Source organism: Mustela erminea, chromosome X (genome assembly GCF_009829155.1).
Source record: "Mustela erminea isolate mMusErm1 chromosome X, mMusErm1.Pri, whole genome shotgun sequence".
Taxonomy (NCBI): Eukaryota; Metazoa; Chordata; class Mammalia; order Carnivora; family Mustelidae; genus Mustela; species Mustela erminea.
In genome coordinates this window covers 91,385,169-91,393,034 of record NC_045635.1, presented here as the reverse complement: position 1 = coordinate 91,393,034, position 7,866 = coordinate 91,385,169, and the positions used below count along the sequence as shown (strand labels likewise).

Genomic DNA, 7,866 nt, shown 5'->3' with positions numbered 1-7,866 from the left:
TGACAAAGCAACAATAGTGCTACACCTGAATGGCATAGAACATGAACGGATTGTTTCCCCCACATCGAACCAACGAACATGCTTTTCAGAAAGGCAGAGCTAACTGAAGTCTGATTTGCTCTCACGGTGCCCAGCTGTGCTGTCTATAGGGCCACAGCGGAGGTTGTTCGGGTCACGGGGATTGCTTTCACCTTTATTTTTTTCCAGTTTGCTCTGGTAAAGCTGCAAGTGTCATGCCAAATTTACTTTAAGCCACAGAAGGGTGGATTCCTGGGTGGCCTATAAAGGGAATTCTATCCTACCGAGGCAGGTGAACCAAAATGCTCCAAGATTAAGTTTGTTTTTTAACAGAGTAAAAAGGCCCACGGCACTGGGGGGGGGGGTGTAAATTCAGTCTGTTCATCTCTGAAGTTAACCAATTATGAAGCCCCATGGTTTCTCACTGATGACAGGGAAGAGGGCCAAAGGACTTACCAGAACGGAAGGAGATTTGTTACACTGCTGTGTTAAAAAGAAAGCTCAGTGATGAGTAAGACATTCCCCACTCAGAAACAAGGCCATCTGGCAGGTCCTTGGCAGAATCAAAAATGAAAGAATGTTCATGATCAAATCCTCATTCAAAATTAAAAGCCATTCCTGCTTCTAGTGGGTAAAAATGGTACATCTTTACCAGCCAGTAGAAACTGCAAACGCCTGTCTCACTGTCCTGGATTTTTTGTTTGTTTGTTTGTTTAAAGATGCATGGGGAGGTTTTCTATTTTCACAATTTAAATAAAATCACTCTCCTGCTGCTCTCACTCTCTTGCTGGGTGGTTTGTCATTCATTAGCTTTGAAATGATCCACTTCCTGGTGGGAAGCCTCACCTGGGAAATCAAATTCAGTTAAGGAGACAATGAGAAATATTTGGAGGAGTGATTTATGGGGAAGTCAGTCTTTTGATAAGACAGAACCAAATACTGTCCCCCACGAGGCCTCGTGTTCCTAGTGTCATTTTCTAAAAGGGCACAGATTAGAGCAGCCACTAGCAAATGAGAACACCTTGGTTCTGATCTGAGTCCTTGGATAGCTTGGGCCATAGTGAGAGAATACATGGCTGAAATATCCTTGTAACCTAAAGATGCCAAGCATGTTGTAGAAACTGTGAATATCCCCATGGCATTTAGCCCCCACCTACACCCCGAATTCCATATGCCATAGATGATTCACCTGTGTTCTTCACACCATTTGAGTTATAATAATAATAATATTAATATTAATATTATAACATTATTATTATTATTATTATTATTTGGTTCATTCATTTATGCTTCCTATTAAGTGGCATTTAGTTGTGTGGGAGTCCTCTTCGGTTAACATGTGACTTTCTCATCTTCATTTATTTTATTTCTCTCTCCTGTGCCTCTTTTAGGTCCGGACCTATTGAAGAGTTCTAAGAGCTGATCCGTACCTCTGTTGGGGAGGAGGAATTTTCCCCATCCTTCAAGGCCGTTCTGGTTGAACTAAGAATCAAATTGTTGGGAGACAGATTAACAGAAGCAAGTCAAATTTAATAGTGTACATACTGAGAATCCATACAGATAAGAAAATTTCAGACAGTGAGGCAACACGATGCTTATGTGAGCTAAGGAGAGGGGTTAGGGTCTGAAGATACAAGACAGAGAAAGGCCTTTAGCAGGAGGGTGAAAGGAGGTGTGTGGAAAACAAAGGTTGCCCAATTATGTAGATACATTTCTTAGGTAAAGGGGAATCTCTGTGAATAGCCCTCTTTCCTGGTACAAACAGGCAGATAAGGGGGAGATAAATTCTCCTGAATCTGTTGGGTTTTTATTGCTTTCTCTTATTTTTATTTTTGAATTTTTTTCTTAATATTTAACTTCTTATTTTCCCCAAGTTTTTAGTTAAATTCCAGCTAGTTAACATACAGCGCAGTATTAGTTTCGAGGGTAGAATTTAGTGATTCATCACTTACATACAACACCTGGTGCTCATCATAAGTGCCCTCCTTAATACCCATCACCTTTTTAACCCATTCCCCACTCCCCCACCATCTCCCTCCAGTATCCCTCAGTTTGTTCTGTGAGGTTCAGAGTCTGCTTCTTGGTTTGCCTCCATTTTTATTCCCTGCTATGTTCATTTGTTTTGTTTCTTAAATTCCACATATGAGTGAAAGCATATGGTATTTGTCTTTCTCTGACTGATTTCACTTAGCATATACTCTTCAGCTCCAACCATGGCATTGCAAATGGAAAGATCTCATTCTTTTTATGGCTGAGTAATATTCCATTATATTAAAAAAAATCCATTCATCCATCAATGGACACTTAGGCTCTTTTTAATAATTTGGCTATTGTAGATAATGCTGCTATAAACCTCAGGGTGCATGTGTCCTTTCAAATCAGTATTTCTGTATCCTTTGGGCAAATACCTCACAGTGCAATTGCTGGGTGGTGGGGTCGATCTATTTTTAACTTTTTGAGGACTTTCTATACTGTTTAACAGAGTAGCTTCCCCAGTTTGTATTCCCACCAAAAGTGTAAGAGGGTTCCCTTTTCTCCACATACTCACCAACATCTGTTGTTTCCTAAGTTGTTAACTTTAGCCATTATGACAGGTGTGAGGTGATATCTCATTGTAATTTTTATTGGTATTTCCCTGACGATGAATGATATTGAGCATCTTTTCATGCAACTGTTGGTCATCTGTGTGTCTTCTTTGGAAAAATGCCTATTCATGTCTTCTTCCCATTTCTTAACTGGATTGTGTTTTGGGTGTTGAGTTTTGTAAGTTCTTTATATATTTTACATACTAACCCTTTATCAGATATGTCATTTGCAAATATCTTCTCCCATTCCATAGGTTAGCTTTTAGTCTCATTGATGGTTTCCTTCACTGTGCAGAAACCTTTTATTTTGATTGCTTTTAATTCAAAACAGTATTCATGCCAAAGTAGCCCATCTTGGAGCTGCCCTTGGCCCCTACACCTCCAACCAGATCCTTGAACAGTCAATTCTTTCCTGGTGTCCTCATGATTCTTGAAGTGGCTTAAGTGCAGGGTAAGCGCTCTTGATAGAGTAACTGTAGTTGAAATGTTTCTAAGCCTTATTTGACTTCCAGAGGAAATTCAAAGCCCTCTTAAGCCATTCTTGGGCCCAAGGATTTGATATGAGTATACTTAGTGGTCTAAAAATAGTTTGGGGGCAGCAAGATTAGTCACCTTGCTACTGGAATGGAGAAAGAAAATATTTATTATACTGAACACTTGTATAATGCTTTATAGTTTTCAATGTGTTTTAAACATCTCATTAGATCCTTCAATCTGTGAAGTGAAGGAGTAGATATTTCCACAAGGAAACTAAAGTCAGAAGATTAGGTAACTTCCTTAAATGCACTCTTCCAAATTCTTTCAACTAGAAGAGTTACTTCAGCCCAAAAAGGGATTTATTTGTTCGTGTAACCTATAAAGGGAGAAAAACCTGCCAGGAACCAGGGCCTCAGAGATTGCAGTAAGTACTCGACATTGACAGAATTTTCTCTCTATTCATCTTTATTTCTTCTTGTCGCTGCTTGAATTTAGTCTGTAGACAGGTTCTTTTCTATAGTGGGAAAGATGATGGGTAGTAGCCTAGATAATATATCCTTATAATTCATGATCAAAGTGAGGATTATGAGGCACCTGGGTTGTTCATTTGATTGAGCATCTAATTTTGGCTCAGGTCATGATCTCAAGGTCCTGAGATGGAGACTTGCATTGGGCACCCCACTCAGCAGGGAGTCTGCTTGTCCCACTACCCCTCTGTGTGTATGTGTGTGTGTGTGTGTGTGTGTGTCCGAGTGTGTCTGTGTGCCTATCTCTCAAATAAATAAATAAAATATATTTTTTTAAGTGAGGATAAATTTACTTCAGATAATTTTGGGTAAGGCTTCCAATTCACTTAACTTAGGCCATGTGTCCTCTCCCTCAGACCAATCAGTGTTTCCCAGAAGTTGCAGTGCTATGGTTGGGCCAAACCTGGATCATGTGGTCACTCTTGTAGTCTGCAGGTTTGGGTTGAGGGTGGAGCTCTATGACTGACAACCTCATCAGGAAGACATGGAATGGGGAGGCAGCTCTCTGATGGGAAGGGGATGATGTTAATAGGCAAAGAATGGGAAAGTATGTGAGGTAAACTAAAATCACAACCACTGCTGCCCAGTACACCAGAATTCTGGAAAACTCAGGTCACTCTCTCAAAAACACCACATTAGAAGAGAGTGAGAAGAAACAGACTGGTCAAATGCACAGCAGCCTGCTTAAGGAATTCTAGAAGTTTATTTTAGAACCCTTAGTCTTTATGTTTGAGAAGTCATGAAGAGGAGATAGATCTGGAGATATGAAAAGACTGTGTGTGAATTTTAATTAAAAAGAAGAAACTTGTCTTGATAAGACTGATATTTGGAAGATGAAGAGAGCAGCAGTTCTCAAATAGTTTGGTTTCAAGAGCCCCTTATACTCTTAAAAATCATGGAGGACCATAAATATCTTTTGTTGATGTGTGGTACAGCTACCTATGTTAAATTAGATATTAAAACAAAGAAACTTAAAATAATTTATCTGTTTATATTTATTTATTTATCTGTGCACAGAGGTAAAGAATACGTGATGAGTAGTAGGGTTTCATGCCTCTGCCTTGATCTGCTGTTTCTTGAACATCAGCACAAATGGAAACACTTTGGCAAAAGCAAATATTTCAGTATTATTATGAAAGTAATATTGACCTCTCTGGCCCTTGCCCCAAAGGGTCATGGGAACCCTAAGCATCTGTGGTCTACACTTTGAGAACCAAATTGTTGCAATAGAGGAGATAATGAAATAACTCTTTTCCCCATCTGGACTAGCATCAGGTACCGGATGGCAATCAGCCCAGCTTTATACAAAACAAGTCATTCTGTGACATTTTAAAGTCCGTCTATGGTAGAAAAATAGGCCAAGGAGTTAAGAGAGAAACAGTAGCATCATAAAGAAATCTCTTTGAAACTGTTTAAAAGTCTTGTTAGTTTTTTGGAGTCATCAATACCAAAAACCTTGCAGTTCTCTAGAACAGAACCCTGTTTCTTCTAAGGGTTCAAATTGTAACCTAGAATACATTGACTGGGTTGACCATTGGAATAGATATGTAAGAGAAGCATGCAACAAATTAAAAAAAAAAAGAGCTCCAATTGAAACAATTGAATCCATAGGTCAAATACTCAGAAAGGGTCTATTCTCATAGTCTTGTCCATGATACCATCCTCAATGACAAGTCATAAAGACTTGTCCAAATGAACATCACGGGGTGGGGGTCACATCTGTCTGGAAGCTCATGACCCCCAAAAAAGAGGCCTTCTGTGGCTCCTTATTAACATGAAAGTCATGTGAAGCATGGGGGATGATATATCAAACTCACCTGTGATTCCAAAAAGTAATAGGTAGAGTAATATATGTACATGCAACTCTAAGCAGGGCTCTTGGTTAAACTGGGACTACATCCTGGGAAACAGGCCCGGTAATTTCTAAAAATATATCATACCACTAAACAGGGTTTCAGAGCATAGAGCTTCCAGAAGCAGAGCTTTGTAATTATAGATTTATCTGCATGTTTGTTTAACATCTGCCTTTCTCATTTGCCACAGTACCCACAGAGTCTGACATAGAGTATTATTAAGTAAATATTTGCTGAATAAATGAATAATTGATTGCTACTACATGATCTTGCATAGTCTGACCTCTACTTTCCTTCCCAGCCTCATGTCCCACCATACTCCATCTGGACCTCTGGACTCAAATCATTATGACCTTATTTTCATCACTTGAATGCGCTGTACTTTCTGCTGTCATAGAGCCCATGTTTGGTCCCTTTGCTTGGAATGGTCTTCTACCCTATTCCTTAATTACTACTCATTTGTCAGATATCAGCCTAAGTTTTAGGTTTAGGCTCCTCAGGAAAGCCTACCTTGAGCTCCACAATTAGAGCAACCCTTCTCTTATAAACTTAGACACAACCTAGCCAAGATGTGGGTTTCCATTTTTTTGTGTGTTCATTTGATGTTGCTCCCTGTCCACACCTGGCTGGATTTTTAAGTTATATGAAGGTAGAGACTAGGTCTGTTTTCACCCAGCATTATACATCACAACACAGTGCCTGGGGCATGGTAAGTTTATATCCGTAGGTGTTAAGTGAAGGAAAGAATGAATGAAGCACACCGTTCCCTGGTCATATAAGGTGTCTACTACCATTTAGGATGCTGGAAGGACTTTGGAGAAGCTATTGTTTATCTTCCTATTCGATTCCTTTCATTCCCTTTATTCTCCTCCCAGTTTATTTGATTTCTGTGGTTACTCAGCTGTAGTGGCCATTAGAATCCTCATAAGCTAGGACAGTTTTTCAGAGCAGGGGTGGGCAATCTATGACCCATTGGGCCAAATCTGGACCACAGGCTGTTTTTTTAAAAGATCTATTTATTTATTTGAGATAGAGAAAGAGAGAGAGAGGAGGGGCAGAAGGAGAGGGAGCTAGAGTCCCAAGCAGACTCAGCACTGAGATGTGGTGGGGGCTTGAAAGGGAGTAGATTGAGAGAGAGAGCATCTTAAGCAGGCTCCACACCCAGCATGGGACCCCAAGTGGGGATTGATCCCACAACCCTGAGATCACAACCTGAGCCAAAACCAAGAGTCAGATGCCCAATCAACTGCTGTGCCGTCAGGGACCCCTCACAGGTTGTTTTTGTAAATAAAGTTTTATTGGAACGGAGTTATGCCCATTCATTGACATACTGCCTATAAATGTGTAAATGTCTCACAGTAGCAGAGTTGAGTAGTTGCAATAGAAACTATCTGTCCTGTGAAGCCTAAAATATCTCCTATCTGCCCCTCTACAGAGAAATTTTGCCAACCCCTTTGTTTCACAGCAATGTATGTGCTTTCTTTTTTTTTTTTAAAGCCCTGTATCTAATCTAACCTTTCATATATTGCTGGATGTCCTAGTTACACATTTATAATGACCACTGTGCATGAGGGCTTGACACAAAAGGTTATCAAGCAACTGATAGTTTTGCTAATCTTCACAAAAGAAAATATTCTTTGATTTGTAGCCAGAGTTGCCTCTTAGAAAGTCTGCAAAAATTTTTCCTTCTGATGAAAAATGAGTTTTTTGCAGAAATTGAGTTTTTTGCAGAATAACAGCTAATATTTATTGAATGCTTTCAATGAACCAGACTCAGTTCTAAGCACCCTGCATGGGATTATCTTGTTTATTGTACTCAACAATTCTATGCTGCACAGATGATGATGATAATGATGATGATGATGATGATCCCTGCTTTACAGATGAGGACAGTAAGGCCCAGAGAGGTTGCACAGCATGTCTATGTCACACAGGTTTTGGAAGTACCTGAGCTAGAATAGGATTTGGAGGACTCTGACTTCAGACAAGACCTGTGCTTTTAACTACTCTACCATCCTGCTTGTCTGGGTCCTTCATTCCCAAAAAGCCACACTGTTTATGATTTCTAAATATGAAGACAGTTTTGTGCTGTTTATGATTTCTAAATATGAAGACAGTTTTGTGCTGCTGTTTCCAAGTGGGACAACTTATAATTTTGAGTTTTGAAGGCAAGACATGGAAAGGCTTTTGAAATCCCAATGCTTGGCAGAGTACCAGCACATAAAATTCAATTAATAAATGCTTCTATTGTTGTTGGACATGAAATGACATTGAAGAGGAAGAGGATGAAGACAAAGAATTTTCTACCAGGAGTTTCACACCATCCTAGGTCATTGTCAATGAATGGGGATATAGTTTCAGGTACTGGAGTCACTGCTAAGGGATCTGGCTACCTCTGAGCATGTG

The 7,866-nt window shown here is 39.7% G+C and overlaps 1 protein-coding gene across 4 annotated transcripts in view; it reads left to right on the top strand.

Moving 5' to 3' along the window:
- Positions 1-3,418: 3,418 nt before the first annotated feature.
- Positions 3,419-7,866, top strand: part of ACSL4 (acyl-CoA synthetase long chain family member 4) — a 114,702-nt gene continuing 110,254 nt past the window's right edge. For 3 of the 4 annotated variants that reach the window (XM_032329447.1, XM_032329441.1, XM_032329445.1), the window contains exon 1: positions 3,420-3,504. The gene's annotated coding sequence lies outside the window, so the exon portion shown is untranslated. Of the gene's footprint in view, positions 3,505-7,866 lie in introns of all 4 variants that reach the window. The other variant, XM_032329438.1, reaches the window with a different exon arrangement.